The sequence below is a fragment of the Colossoma macropomum genome, unplaced genomic scaffold (genome assembly GCF_904425465.1).
Source record: "Colossoma macropomum unplaced genomic scaffold, Colossoma_macropomum, whole genome shotgun sequence".
NCBI lineage: Eukaryota > Metazoa > Chordata > Actinopteri > Characiformes > Serrasalmidae > Colossoma > Colossoma macropomum.
This window is the reverse complement of record NW_023494805.1, coordinates 31,982,256-31,997,141: the sequence shown is the minus strand read 5'-3', so window position 1 is coordinate 31,997,141 and position 14,886 is coordinate 31,982,256. Positions and strand designations below refer to the sequence as shown.

At 40.3% G+C, this 14,886-nt stretch overlaps 1 pseudogene; it reads right to left on the bottom strand.

The window, feature by feature from the left end:
* Positions 1 to 6,789: 6,789 nt before the first annotated feature.
* Positions 6,790 to 13,737, bottom strand: LOC118825409 (annotated as a pseudogene).
* Between the last annotated feature and the right edge of the window lie 1,149 nt (positions 13,738 to 14,886).

Here is a 14,886-nt window from a genome sequence, read left to right as displayed (position 1 = left end):
ATTACACCACCTCCACTAGCTTGGACTGCTGACACAAAGCAGGTTGGGTCCATGGATTCATGCTATTCGCACCAAATTCTTACCCTACTGTCTGTGTGCCTCAGCAGAAAAAAAAAAGATTAATCAGACGAGGCTATGTTTTTCCAGTCTTCAACTGTCCAGTTTTGGTGAGCCTGTGCCCACTGCAGCCTCTGTTCTGTTCATGGCTGACAGAAATGGAACCAGATGTGATCTTCTGCTGTTGTAGCCCATCCACCTCAAGGTTTGACATGTTGTGCATTCTGACATGTTTTTCTGCTCACCACAGTTGTACAGAGTGGTTATCTGAGTTACCGTAGCCTTTCTGTATGCTTGACACAGTCTGGCCTCTCTCTAATGACCTCTCTCATCAACAAGGTTTTTCTGTTTGCAGAACTGTTGCTCACTAGATGTTTTTTCTTTATTGCATCATTCTGAGTAAACTCGAGAGACTGTACTGTGTGAAATCCTCAAACCAGCCCAACCAGCAACAATCAGCCAACAATGCTGACCATGATTTTATGTACTACATTGATGTCACATGATTGGCTAATTAGATTATTGATGAATAGGTAGGTGTACAGGTGCTCCTAAGAAAGTGCTTGGTGAGTATATGTCATATATATATAAACATATATATATATATATATATATATATATATATATGTTGGGGAAACTAATGGAAACCATAAAGAAAGCACAAAAAGACCAAAACATGACTTCTGATTAACTAAACTAAAAATGCTAAATGCTGGTTTTAACTTCAGTATGAAACTAGCATCTATAACTTCAGATCAGTGAGACTCAGCAGCTGCTGAAATGTCAAACTGAGGCTGCTATTGAGTTAAATTGCGAGGAACCATTGTTTAAAAAGCAGCATGTGCGCTTGTTGCAAAGAAAAATTTAAAAACAAACAGAAAATGGGAACAAGCATTCTGTTTTATTCTGTTTAACGAATACACACTCTTCTGTAGTGGATATTTTTCCATGGAAAAAGTCAGTGCAAGCTGCCCTGGCCATTCATATACTTTGTAAATAGTATTTCATGGCAGCCCATTCATAGATTGGATCTCAACATACTCTCATGTTAAACCGACATACACATTAGTTAGTTGTTGCTCTTAAACATGACTTAAGCAATTGTGGTGCAACCAAATTTAGTAAAAGGATAGTTTGAAACTAACTAGTGTTAACAAAGGACTTAGTTAAGACTTTCCACACATACGTAAGTATAAACCTATGCAAAACCCAGACAACAGTGACGTGGGGGTTTTGCTTTGCATGCACAGTTATGAGCAATCTTGTAAGTGTTTTTTCTTTGTCTTCCAAATCTTGTCTTGACTTTAGCACCTCACCTTAGGTTCCATTTCTTAATGACATTTAAGACTGTGGAAATTGTAAGCAGAACATTTACATTTTTTAGTCTTCTCTTGCATTATGAAAGTTGATCTTTATTTTTTTAGATCCTCAGTCACAGTGGCATGCACAGATTTTGACAAAGGCAGGGCTGAGGTATTTCAAAACGGCATTTTGGGGGGGGGGTCACTTCTAGAAGAAATTATATCAGCCACTGTAGGTATTTGAAAATATTATTATAAACAAAATTATTCTAATATTGTTGAATTGCATATACAGATTAGATTTTAATTAATTAGCTCATGCATAAAATGTAAAATGCTGTTTAGAGCTAGCTTGTTAAAGGGCCTGGCAATAATGACTGTCAATGTCAAAACTGTCTCATAATCCTGAAGATATGTAACTCAACGATCATTAACCAGTCATATTCGATGAAAAAGCTGTAAAAACCACTTCTTCATCTGATCAGGACTGTGTTTGCAATTTAGGCTGCACAATGACTGTAACCATGGCAACATAAACAACCCAAATGCATAGTAGACGTTTCGTTATGACATATCTTTGTTGTCACAGATGAATAAGAATGCATGCACAGGTTTTGCGCAGTGATATTAGTCAAGTCAAACTTTTTATGTAACGCTTTTTACAACAGGCAATGTCACAAAGCAGCTTTACAGAAAAATATGTGTCCAAGCCCCCATGAGCAAACAACAGTGGCAAAGAAAAACTCTCTAACAGCAAGAGGAAGAAACCTTGAGAGGAACCATTATTCAAAAGAAGAACCCATCTTCCTGTGGTCGACACCGACAAGCAAAACAAGAACACAAGAGCAACATGAACAGAGAATAAAGTTTAACCATTAATATAAAATATTAAAAATAGAGAAAAGGGGAAAAGCAAGTAAAACAATGGCTATGATTAAACAGTTTGAGTCTGTGCATGTAGCAACAGCAGCAACAGGAGGGTCAGTTCATGCAGGTATACAGTGTTTTGCAGGAAGCCCTCAGTGTGGTCAAACTGGCTCAGAGGGTGGGTGAAGATGGGCACCCCATTGAGGCAGATGAAGCAACAGCATCAGACCATCATAGAAACACAGACAGTGTTCTGTTAAGAGAGACTGATTACAGTATACAGTGTTAACAGAGTGCAGCAGAGACTCCGGCAGGTCGAGATATTACAGCCTAACTTAAAGGGAGAGCCACAAGCTAACAAAGACATGAGGGCTCCACTGTCAACAAACCTGAGTGAGTGTGTTAAATCAGTAGGACGACAGCACCAACACTCTGAGTTTATCATAATATTCTATGTCCATGAACCCCCAGATCTGCATCCTTTATCTAAGGAAAAACTAATTACCAAAGACTTGACTAAACAAATATGTTTTTAGCCTAGACTTGAAGACTGAGGCTGTGTCTGAGGCCTGAACACTGACTGGAAGGTAATTCCAAAGCTGGAGGGGCTTTGTATGAAAAGGCTCTACCCCCAGTACCTTTTGATCTAAGTAGGCGTGATGGCTCATCATAAGTTCACTCAGGTACTGAGAGGTGAGTCTGTTTAGAGCTTTATATGTCAGTAAAAGATTTTATAAGCCTTAAGCATCAAGCATTTAGAGCCCATCAAAAAGGGCAGTATTGATTTTGAAGCAGGGGATTCTAGTTGTATTAGCCTTGTAGCTTCAGTGCAAAAACTAAAGAAGCAAACTAAAGACACCAAACATGTCTTGGCTGATCAGGGTAAGTTGATTTTTTGGATAAACTATCAAACTAAAGTCAGAAAATGCAGATTACTGCGTACATTAACAGCCCTCATAGGTCTGAGTTGACCATATGGGAAAAGGTACAATGCAAAGAAGCCTAAATCATTTTTACAGTATTTTAATGGAAATTGATGAGGGTGGACATTGTTACAAGTGTATGAATATTGCTTTGTTATACCATATCGCTGCTGTCGTAACAAAATTTTTATCTTTATATGGTAACTTTACAGGAGAAGGAAAAATACTCATTACTTTTAATGCAAGTCAATGGAACCAGACTTTTTTCTAAGTAATTTTGGGCCGTTTCTTCTGGTTCATTCATCATGAAATTTACATACAACGTAAAGGGAAACCACTATTTTCAAATTATGACAAAAACTGAAAAATGGCAAAAATGGAGATACAAGGTTTTGTTCTGACAGCTGCATAACACAAACAATCATTCAAATGAAATGTTGCTTCCTTCATTTATTATGACACTAGGTGGAAGGAAAAAGGAGGTATCGCTATTTCATGTTAACATAAACATAGACATTTGCTAATAACATGATAAAGAACCATTCCATCTGATGACTCATTTCAGTTTATCACGGCAGCTAATTGAGCGGCTTACTTCCATAGGAAGATAACGAAACGCAGTCAAGTGATGGAGTCGCTCTAAAGACCCTTAGAAAAGATCCTGATTGAGAAAGGCTATGAACCACACTGATAGCTTGATAGACCAAGCACACATTTCATATCTCTTCGGTGAAATTCAAACAGCTCTAGAAGCAGGGATCGTTATTAGACGCTCAATTGTTCATTCCTTCTTCTTTGGAAAGGCTCTCTCATTCTCTGCTATGTTCGCTCCCTTGATGCAGTGTGGATCTGTCCACTACTTCCCTTAGGCAGGCTTTAAGTGTGTGGAAACGAGGGAGGGGGGGGGTACGAGCGCAGCTGGCTTTAGTGCTGTCCCCTACACCGGCCCTCCAGGGCCCCATAGCTGCTGACTGAAAGTGTGTGTGTGTAATTGTGAGAGTAGAGGCCTTTGTGTCTCTGTTGCTCAAACATGTCACTCCACTAAAGAGCGCTCCCAGTGGGGAGCATGGCGAGGGAGGGGGGTGGGAGGTTGATGGAAGAAGGAGAACACTGCCGAAGGCTGATACAGGAGCACAGGGCTGTGCAATGTGCACGTGTACTAGCGAGCGTGTGATTTGTTAGCATTTAGTGAATAATTCTCTCAGTAACATGTCTGAAAACCCCCCAGTACAGGCCTACATGTACCTTATGACATGTTCACCAAATGTGCAGTGGTGTAACAGAAATTTAGATCAAGTTCTGGGGCTATTTTTGTCCTCTTTTGAACTATATAGTGAGCAAACCTCAAACGAAACTCAAAAGCCATGCTGCCCTCTGTTGGTGGTACTTTGGAAGTACAGCCTTACAGACAAAATCAAAATGCTTGTAAACATGCAAGCAGCTTCATTTATGGTACAAGTCAAAGTAGATACAAAAAGAACAGACAGAACTTTGGCAAACGGTATATTTTTGCTGTGTTTGAGGCTGTGTTGTCAAATGTGTTTTCCAGTTTTCAAACACAGGTAGAGCTGCTATAGGGTTTGGGAATGGACTAAGCATCTCTGCAAACATATTTATTGAGACCATAAACTACAGATGAGCCAAAATCAAGGAAAGAAGTAGAAAAGTTAGTGTTTTTCAACGATTCTAAACCAGCCCAGACTGATGAATCCTGCCATAATGGCGGTTCACGCATAAAACACTGTGTTATGACATCACTTTGCCAATGAGTAGTATTAATCCCACTAAGGGATCCTCTGTCTTTGATAGCACTTTTTTTTATTTACATTGGAAGATTGGCCTAAGGTGATGTAAGCATGGCTGGTCACCGCAAAACCACCATATGCAGTGCTTTGGATGCTTGCATGTAAGTCAGAAGCAAAGGAAGTTAATGTGCTGATCACCAGCAAAATCAGCATATGTTGTGTTTTGGTTGCTGGTATGCTGGTCAACCAGCATGACCATCACTAGACCAGCACGAACCAGCATAGACCAGCATGGAATTCATGTTTGATTGAAAAAATAGCGTGGCTAATTAGCCAAATTTGATGCTCTAGAATGACCTAAAATGTCCAAAAAAGCCATTATAAATGGTTCCAAGTGTCTCTTGAGCAGGTGGGAAATGAACTAGAACTCGAACTGGTAAGTTCAGTTGGTTCATGTTTGGGTGGGTTCTTGTTTTTGAATGTGCAGTGGAGAAACTCCCTTATAAAGGTTTTCTTTACTAAACCCTGCAATGAAGCTGTTCACGATTATATGGCAAGAATTAACCACACAAAGGCACTTAAAGTGACCATTAATAAATAACTCCACAGATTTTCCAAAGATTTTACATAATTAAATGGTGAATATGTCAACAAAAGCATTCAGACTGGCTTGGTGTGAAATGCTTTGCTCTAGAGAAACTCACCAAGTCAGAATTGTTCATAGTGGTGGTGATAGGAACCAGACATCTGAAGAGTGTAATGCCTCTAAAAGCTACATCACATAAAATTATTACATGAAATGTTTATGAATGCATCAGCCTGATGTCTGACACATTGTTTTCCAGATGTTTTGTGCTAAAACCTTGGCCTAAACATGATTTTAATCAATGTATTTTAATATATTCATGATGGAGGGATACATGAAGGGTGTTCTAAGGCAAAGTAGTCCCTAAAGGAAATTTATTTATTTTTCAGATTTATCACTATTTTACCTTTATTAACATTACATATAAAACTCAGAAGATGTGTAGGTTCACTGGTGGTTTTGGACGGTATAAAAAATGGCTATATTTGCACTTTAGGCATGATGACCCCTGGTTCCCATCATCACCGCTGTAAAGAAATCTGAGTCTGTTTGTCTACAAATGAACCATTTCACATCAAATCACTCTGAATGACTTTGTTTACATCTCGACCATTAAATATGCAGAAATGTTCAAAAATCAGTGGAACTTCTCTTTAAGCTATGCCAGCGTGTCACATCTTATGTGAATTCAGGGTAAGTCCTACAGCCCCCTCCAAGTCGGCACATGCAAACGTATGGGAGTCCTTGAGATTACTAGGTTTAAAAGATTGCACTTTACCCAGGCTAAAAACATATCTTTAAGAATCCATGTATGGTGGAGCGGTACATGCAGGACAATGTTAGGCAAACAGTCCCAAAAGAAAACTTAATTCTTCAGATTTTCCACTATTTTACCATCACCACCAGTAAAAATGGGTATATTTTGTGGATCCTGGTTCATATCACCACCATTGTAAAGAAATCTGAGTCAGTAAGTTTCTCTACAGTGAACCATTTCACATCAAACCACTCTGAAAAATTAGAATTCCCCTTTAAGACAGGTCTATCTTTTGCACAGAACACACTCACATAATGGAATGAAAATGGAGTGTTTGATCTAATTTGAAAGTGCTTGTTGCCCTTCACACTGTATGTAAATTTCATGATGAATGGACCAAAAGAAACGACACAAAATGACTTGGAAAAAATTCTGGTTCCATTGACTTACATTAAAAGTAAAGTATGTTTTTGCTTCTCCTGTAAAGTTACCATTTTGGAGCTATGAGGTTTTGCTCCGACAGCAGCGAAATGTACTTTTTAGTAGGTTACATTCATATTAGCTTCCTTTTGAAGCAAAAAGCCTTTTCACTCAGAATATCTTCATTTAAATCACAGAGTTTAATGTGAGAGCCTTTCCCAGACAGTCCAAACCCAGCATACACAGGCTCGGTGAACTTGGTCTGGACCTTGTAGATGAGGCTCATGTTGTCTGAGACATTGTAGAAGGCCAGAACTCCATCTCCATGATCCAGATACACTCCTATTCTGGAGCAACGGCAGTTGTGTTGAACTGATAAACTCTTATTATTGTGCCAGAAAGAATATGAAGTGATGCCACAGCGTAAACCCCAGGAGCAACGGTTTCTGCCAAAGAGGCCCCACCTTCCTTTTCTTTGGATTCCAATGTAGGACACGGCAATGCACACCCAACACCCTCCACCGTACTCCACCTCCCAGTACTGCGGGCTTCCTTGTAGACCCTCGTTGCAAAGTATTTGGGCTCTGCGGTCAAATCTGTCTGGGTGGTCAACATAATCCTCCAGCAGGGGCACAGCGGTCACCTCTCTGTTCTCGTTAGACAAACGGAGAGTCATGTGTGCTGTATTGAGGTTCAGTGTGAGCTTGGATGCATCTGTGATTAGCATAGAGATGTACTGTTAATGCATACAGGAGTGAAAATGGAACGTAATGGTATGGCAGTAGTAGTGAATGTACACAGTTTCCCCCATTACCTTAAATGTAGCCAGTGAGCCCAGATCTGTTGATGTTTGTTTCTTTAGTTTTAGACTGAAGCTACGATGCTAATGTAGCTAAGTAGAAATGGAAACCTATACCGTGCCAGTTAGCACTGTGTAAACTGTATTACCTCAATCATCGCATAATTTTGCTGTGAAATGATCTGTTGTAGAGAAACGTAGCAAGTCAGAATTGCTCATAGTGGTGGTGATAGGAACCAGACGTCTGAAGAGGTTAAAAGCACAAGTTATTGCATAAAATGGCTATGAATACTCTGCCTAATGCCTGAGACAATAGTTTTGAGAGAAGCTTTTGGCCTAAAACACATTTTACTACATTCACTAATGTCCATGTAAGCCCAAAGAAAACACATTTTACACATGTATCATATTTTACGATTATAAACATTACATGTACAATCAGCTCCACTTACAATATAGGTAGTTCTACAGTTACAGACTGTAGTCCATCTCTTTCTCTGCATACTTTGTTACTTTTGCCCTGTTCAACAGTCAGGACCCTCCACAGGACCACCACAGAGCAGGTATTATTTGGGTGGTGGATCATTCTCAGCACTGCAGTGACAGTGGTGGTGGCGTGTTAGTGTGTGTTGCGCTGGTACGAGTGGATCAGACACAGCAGTGCTGCTGGATTTTTAAACACTGGTCTGAGAATAGTCCACCAACCAAAAATATCCATCCAACAGTGTCCTGTGACCACTGATAAGGACTAGAGGATGACCAACACAAACTGTGTGGCAATAGAGGAGCCATCGCCTGTTACTTTACATATACAAGATGGACCAGCAAGGTAGGAGTGTCTAATAGAGAGGACAGTGAGTGGACACAGTGTTTAAAAACACCAGCAGTTTACACCTGGTGACTTCATGTGACTAGTATCTGGATTTTAGATTTTAGCCACATGCATTTACATTTGGAAGTAAAATGCATCTTCAGTCAGTCAGACCGAAATCCGATTGCTGTGTGGGACGGAATATGCAAATCTGCTCATTACATGGCAACTAATTACCATTATTTTTTATCAACATAAACAACATAAGCAAGTATGTCTCAGAATATTTAACAACCTGATGCAGTTTGAGACTAAGGCAATGCACAGTGCTACAATGCTAACTGGTACAAATCGGCTACATTTGGGTTAAGGGGGAAAACTGTGTTGAAGTAAATTTTAACTTTTGAATGAAATGAAATGAAATGAAAAACTGACATTGTAAGAAGTCCTCTCGTTTCTTCGGAGCTGGAGATGACAGAATTACTGCTCTTTTTACTGTAAAAAAACAGGGTTTTCAGCAAGTAAGGTTCTGGTAGGAACACTATAGGTTAAGAACAATGAAAGAAAAAACTGCACCATCCAACTAACCTTTTTCAGAGATTGTGGTAAAGCATGACTGGCAAATTAGGTTCAGTCGTTTGATAAGATCTGATACAGCTTGAGTGGAAAGCTCAAATGAACAGTATGGGTGGACAAAGAACAGAACAGCATCCCTGGATGCCGGTAGGGCAGGTACAGACGAAACACCCTGTGGACAACATAAGGCACATGTGAATGTTCATGCTGAGATTGAGCTCCTTCCATTCTTTGGTTCAGTTAGAGACTGTAACCCATTTTAACCCAATGTACAGTTTGTGTAAGAACTGGACACACCAATTTTATAGCATCCCTACTGCTTTTTTGTCTCTAGTCATCTACAATGTAGCAGATGAAATGAATGTTCCTCATATTATAACCATATTTGTTTCCATAAGCATTATCTATGCGAGACCCGTCATTCTAATGATGCACATAAAGCTACCTGAGTCGCTTGTGGAGAACTTTTAGTCTGTTCAACTGAAGTGAGTGTGAGTTACTAGACAAATGAAAACAAAGGAAAAACTTCTTTACTTGCCTTTATTTCCAGCATACGTTGTGTTTTGGTTGCTGGTATGCTGGTCAACCAGCATGGCCATGCTGGGTGACCAGCTAAACCAGCACCAAACCGGCATAAACAAGGATAAACAAGCTTGGACCAGTGTGGAATTCATGCACTTGACAGCCCTTTTCCTAGGCACAACAGCTTTCTCTTATAACGACGCCTTAAGGCTGAACGCAAGGCTAAAGTCAAGGCTAAAGTCAAGGCTAAACTACATAAAATTATGGATATCTAGCAAATGACATCCCAAAACATACAGGCCTGAAGCCACAGAGCTGAAAGATCATGACATTAACATACTATAGTGCACAATTATAAAACTCCTTTGGATATACTGACCAAAACTGGCCTTTGTCCTATTTAAACATGAATGATGTCCACTTAACATGCACGTTTTCAACATGAGTTCTCTCAAGCAGACTTAAAAGGACAAAGCAGGCTATGTACCATTACCAAAGCTTTTGACAAGTAAAAATGTGGCCAATCATTTTAAAGCAATGTGTTAATTTTGCGTAGCAACAGCCACTTCACTGGTCAAGGGCATTTTTCTCCTAGATCGTGTAAATATGGTTTATAAACTAGCTTTCATTTTTGTTGATGCTCCAGAAAGTTTCACAGACATATATCAAACAAAAACAAGTTTTTAGTAGACAGTAAACAGATATGTGTTTCATTATGGTTATTTGTTTTGGGTTTTTTTTTGTTGCAGGCAGTAACCAGTAGGGCGGCGCCCAAGCAACCACAATGGACGAAATCCCCCTATTCAGTCACCCAAAATGGCACATAGGACGCACCTCATAAACTATGGGCAATGGTCAGCAACCAACGCTCACCCACACCCTGACAATGTCCAACTGCTGACAGTTGGCTTGGTGGCTCAGGTCCCTTAGCCATCCTATAGCCCTTTAGTACATGGAGCCGAGACAGAGAGTGGGTGGAGCTTAAAAGTGGCAAGTGAGTGACAGTACATGGTAGGTGTTTATAAGTTTATGATGAGTATATATCCGTAAGGGCTAAACATCCAATTCACACAATTTCCTCCTTTTTATGGTTTTGTCCCTATTAAAATGGACAAAAACAGGAGAACATTCCCGTTTCAGTAGGGTTGGTACTATTGTTTTTAGCTAAACAACATACATAGTTGCAGACTAGTGTGTGATTATTTAGGTAGTTAACTGAGCACATTGCTAACTGAGGCCTATTAGCTTACATTAGGGACATTAGCACTAATGGAAGGCTTGCAGCTCCAGTGCAAAACTAAAGAAGCAATCTTTGGACACCAAACATATCTTGGCTCTCTGAATACATATGGGCTAATAAAGAACCTTCATAAATTTGATTTTGGCCAAACCTTCACTTTAAGTAGACGTCTTACCTGTAGAAAACGGATGTCATTGTCTTCTTGAGAGAGCTGGTCCACATACTGAAGATCAGCATCTCTTCTCTTCAGCTCAGTGAGCTCCTCTTGCATTCGATCTAATAGTTCATTGGCCTTCATCATCACAGCCTCCTCCCTGAGCTCTGATAAGTTCCCTCACCGTACACTGCCTCTTCTCCATGGAGTGGATCAGCTCAGTAAGCAGTTTCTCAGTCTCCTCCATTGCATTCTCTGCTGATGTCTGTTTGGACACCACATAGATAATAATATGCATCATCCTTCAAAAGTTTAAAAGGTTAATACGTTTAAACTAAGTCAAAGATTGCTGGAACAAAATTGAGAAATGCCCCATATTTGAAAATTCACGATCCATGAGGCAGATGGATCGGTAGTGATTCCAAACTTTTGAACTGTAAAATATATAGACACATAAATTTCATAAATGAATAGAAAGGTGAACTAACCTTGAAGGCCTCAACTGCCTGCTCTAGTTCTTGTACTTCCTTCTGTCTTGTTTTAATTCTGTCAGTAATCGTGCTCTTTAAAGTCCCAAGCTTAATCTGAAAATCCAATAAATCAAAATTATGTTCAGTATCAATTAAACAGCATAACGTTATGATGCAAACTGCAATAACATTTCGAGCATCAGCTTTTTTCCTCCCATTTTTTTTTTAAGTTTAATTTATTGTCTGCCATTGCTAATTATACCTAGCTAGTTCTAGCCAACCAGGTAGCAGTAACTAAAAAGCTAGAGGCTACCCACCTATAGCTAGTACCATGGTAGCAGCAGCTAACAAGCTAGAGGCTAGCTGCCTAGCCACTACCACAGTGGGAGTAGCTTGCAAGCCAAAGGCTTACAGGAAATCTGCCTACATTACTAGAAAACCAGCATATGTTGTGTTTGTGTTGTGTTTTGGATGCATGGAATGTGTGCTGGCCTTTGCTGTTTTTTCAACAGGGTACCCAATACCCAGTAGCTAGTTAGCTAGAGGCTACTTGCACTACCATGGTAGTTGTAGAGGCTAGTTGCCTAGCCACTACCATGGTAGCAGCAGCTAAAAAGCTAGAGGATACTTGCCTACAGCTACAACCATGGTAGTGGCAGCTAACAAGCTAGAGGCCTAGCCACTACCACAGTAGGAGTAGCTTGCAACTGCATCTGCCTACCCTGCAAGAATGGACACCAGCTAAACCAGCATATATTGAGATTGTGTTGTGCTTTGGATGCTAATCATGCTGCTTGACCAGGATTTTATATTGGGTGACCAGCTAAACCAGCACCAGGCCAGGATTTTCCAAGATAGACCAGCTTAGAATGTGTGTTGGCCTGTGCTATTTTTTTCAGCAGGGTAGCCACTATCATGGTAGCAGTAGCTAACAAGCTAGATGCTACTTGCCTTGCCACCACAATAATAGCAGTAGAGGCTAGGTGCCTAGCCACCACTACTGTAGCAGTAGCTAGCTAGAGGCTAGCCACGTAGCACTACACTGGTGGCAGTAGCTGGCTAGCTGCCTAGCAAGATAAGTTGGCCAGCTAATGTTAGTAGCTAACAAGCAACTCTAATGTTCAAGAAACTCTAATATAGCATAAAAAGCGTTCTTCTATTGTAACAAGCCTGACATCATAATAATAGGAGAACACTTATTGGTTATATAGAACCTTTTTTGAAAAGGTTGTATATAGAACCATCTACAGCACATTCTTGAACAGTCTAAAGAACGTTTCATGATGCAAAGAACCTTTTAATCATGGAAAGGGTTCTTAAAATGTTCATGGTTCTATATAGACATTTCTTTACTAAAGAACCCTTGAAGAACCAACATTTTTAAGGGTGTAAAGAAACTTATCAAGTCAGAAATGTGATAATCAGATATCTGAAGTGTTTAATTGCCCTATAAGCTACCTCACAGAATGGTACATGCATATGCTGCTTGTTGACGGAGACATTGTTTACGATGGTTTTGAGATGTGATTTTGCCTAGAAACTTACAATATATTCTTCACAGGGCATTTTTAAGGCAAAGTAGTCCCCAAAAGAAAAACATATTCTAGATTTGCGACCACGTTACCTTTGTAAACATTACCTATAAAGTTTGGATAGTAAATAAAATGGCTGTATTTGCACTGGAGACATTGTGATGCCTGGTTCCTATCACCACCACTGTAAAGAAATGCATTGAGAAGTATCTCTACAGTGAACCACTTCACATCAAACCACTCTAAAAGAGTTTGCACACATCTCAACGATTCAATTATGCAGACATTTTGAAAAATTTAATTGGGGGGCCTTGCCCCTTCAACCCCCTTGTACTTTGCTCCCCTGTGTGAAATTATAGCTTGACTACAAAATTCAAACTACCTACATGGGCTTCAGCCACCTCGACCTCAATGGAGATGACATCATGAGTCCTGTGTGCATCAGTGATGCACAGGTGACAGATACACCGCTGATCCGTGCGGCAGAAGACCTCCAGCAGTTTTCCGTGCTCGGGGCAGGTTCTCTCCTGCAGCCTCTCCGTCGCCTCCACCAGCTTATGTCTCTTCCCAGCGTGCAGAGTGTTGTGCAGATCCAGATGGGCTTCACAATACGAAGCCACACACTCCAAACAGGACTGCTCGGCTTTACGCTTCCTTCCAACACACGCATCACACTCCACGTCTGGGGGTCCAGCGGTGCTGAAATCTGGACACCGGCTACCAGGCTCTTCACCCATTTCTTCCATACTGGAGGATAAAGGAGAGGCTGGCAGCACCAAAGCAGGATGGCACTGGTTAGTTTCGTTTCTGCTGAAACTGTGGTGCCTCCAAATATTGTCTTCTAGGGAGGGTGTGGAGAGACAGTGACTCAGAGCCATGCTATTCACTTCCCCTCGGCAACAACCAGAGGAATAGTTCAGTTCACAGGCCAGCGGTGTGGCTTGGCCACTTGTTTCCACCACTTCTGTGTACGTCATGCGCTTCTCATTAGTGATACTTTATTATTATCTTATAATGAGAACTCCTTAAGCTATATTTGAGTGAAAGATCTCATTTAAAATTCACCCTTAACCCAAATGCAGTTGATTATAGTATAGCAATAAAATATTAAAATAGCAATAAAAATTATTGTAATCTTATGTATGTGAAGAACAACAACATTCACTATACAGTATTTAACCCCTTTTTCAACTTTTGTCTTTATAGGGAGTTTAAGGCCCAATCCTATTTCTTACGTTTACCCCTACTCTTTGTTTGTGTCACCCTGCCCCTTGAAACTCAGGTAGTGGTTGAAATCTTCCCGTATGAAATGTGAGCTTCAAATAAAAAAGAGCATTACTTCATTAACAGCTACTAGTGGTGCTCTGTAGGCAACCCTGCCAGTCTGCAGTGATAGCAGAGGAGGGTAAAGTTCAGCAACCTCACTGCTGGTCATCAGAATTTCAATTTTAGGGTATCATATGCCTTCAAGAAGGAGGATGTGATTATTTTCTACATTGATATTAAATAATTTTTTATTAATACCCCCCTCTAATTCTTTGGTGATACGAAGCTGAAGTCAACTATCCACCAGCTTCTCATTCACATTTTCCTGTTCCGTCTTAAATGGAACAGCAGCTACATTCTGGCGCTTCAGGCGTCAATACTGTCGGACTATTTAAGGTGGAACGGGAAAGTTGGCTAGCTAGCTACCGAGACATTAGCATGTTATTAGTGTTTTTTATGCTTGTTATGAAGAAAAGGATCATAATACATTGAAACAACATAAAACTAAAATATTACAATGGTTATTGAAATTTCTCTCACAACACCCCGTTTAGAGCGTTGCCTCTGTAAAATCTCCGTTTGGACGGCCATGTAGCCCTAACACTTCACCCTGCCTCTCTATCTCAACAGAAATCGGGACACCCTACCCCTAGATGTGAACGCGCAAAATGGAGGGGTAAGGGCTAAGTGGTGGCAAGGGGTGAAATGGGATAGTGGATAGTCGATAGTGACCCCCCCAATAATTTACTCCCTGTGTGACTTCTATCACCTACAACATCAGTGGATTGTTTCAGACGTGAAGAAGAGTGGAGTTTAACTTCCTCCTCTCTCAAAGCTTTAGGTGTTGTTTATCTGATGGG